The following is a 1,619-nucleotide window of genomic DNA, read 5'->3' on the forward strand; positions in this document are numbered from 1 at the left end:
ATTCAGTGTGCAGGCTTTGACTTCTAAAAACTTACAAGGCTCAGGACCTGATAGAAGGCCCCCTTACTATAAGTTTGTAAACTACAACTATTACTGGTGGAATCCACACACATGTCCTTTCTGTCGAGGGTGAGCAGCCCGGTATATAAACAATCCACACATTCAAGAGCAATAAAGCTGAAGTCCTTTAATGCTGTCTATAAGATTTACAACTCTACAGAAAAGTTTCCTAATTGAGGTCCTTGCTAAGCAGATGTTAACTCTCTAATGGCTTCTCTTCCCAAGCCCATGTAGGATCACTCTCCCAAGTCACGCCTTTCCTCCCTCTTACGTAATAAATTTTGCCGCTGTTCATATCTCAATAAAAATTGTCTGTTTTCGGCTTTTGAGAAATCCACGACACCTACTGTGTCTTCTGTTTCCAGCTCAGGAAGATCAGAGTCAGAGGGGGAAGAGGCAGTTTGCTCTGCCTCCTTCTGAGTACAACTTGCAGCTTCCTCTTTCTCATGACTCTCTGTCTCTGATAAAGCTCCAGGCGTTTGCTCAATGTGCTGGGGGTCAGAGGAAGATGTAGCAGCTGGCTCAGCTGTTCCTGCACTGGGTTGTGGAGGTGACTCTTGGGCACTGGGTATCAAGTGCAAGTCCTCCTCATGAGTCACTGCTTCTGTCATGACTTCATGCATGATACTTTCTGAAACATCTTTCTAGACAAAGAGTTCTCAGAAGCTTGTACAATACTTTTTTTCTGTCTGCCCTTATAAAGGAAATGCATTCAGAATGTTGGTATGCATATGGCCAACAAGACATCCTCAGTTTTTTACACACCTTTCCTCATCCTTTCCATATTCAGGAATTACTGCAAGGATTCCAATTCTAAAGTTCAGTCAATAATACCTGGACCAGAGGGCATTGAGAACCTATAATGTCTACTTCCCAGAGATTGACCCTAAACTATGAGATGGCCTGCTGGGAAGCTATTTGCATCAGATATCCCAGGTTGCTACCTTCACATGGAAGTTAAAGACTGATGTCTTCTAACAGGACTTCCCAGATTAGTTCCAGTTTAGTTTCATTTATTATGCTTGTTTTTAGTTGAAATTTCAACTATTAATTCCACACGGATTCCTTTCTAAAGTCATGATGGATGATCCTAAATGTGGTGGATGATGTGCACCCCATAGTACAGCATAGTTGCTGCATTGTTAATGGTTGGACAAGAAAATCCATGATGACTCATTTAGTTTCGTGATTGGTCTCGCAATTTCCTTCCTCACCAATATGGATTTGGTCTCACCATTACAGGAGCAGGAGAATGGAGCAGGGAGAGCAGACAACGGCATTTGTTTCAGCACTTCTGCTACTGCCATTGCATCACAGAGTTCATAAACAATACCAAAGTGTTTTGACGAACTGTAAATATCAAAATGATTATAACTGATTCACCTGCTCAAACACATTTCCAGCCCCTTCACCAAAGGGGAAAAATCAGGCAAGTCAGAAATTGTTAATGTTTCCAGGGGAGAGCAAGCATTAAAATTCAGGGGAAGAGTGAGGCAGGTCCCTTGCCATTCTACTCTCCTTCCTTCTGTTTTTGCACACCTCAAATGTGAAATGGTGAC

The 1,619-nt window shown here is 42.4% G+C and overlaps 1 pseudogene; it reads left to right on the forward strand.

Annotated features, from left to right (window-relative positions):
- LOC123036653 overlaps positions 1-1,619 on the forward strand; it is a 42,520-nt pseudogene that overhangs the window by 39,697 nt on the left and 1,204 nt on the right.

Source organism: Varanus komodoensis, unplaced genomic scaffold (genome assembly GCF_004798865.1).
Source record: "Varanus komodoensis strain SLA01 unplaced genomic scaffold, ASM479886v1 scaffold802, whole genome shotgun sequence".
NCBI classification, from domain to species: Eukaryota; Metazoa; Chordata; class Lepidosauria; order Squamata; family Varanidae; genus Varanus; species Varanus komodoensis.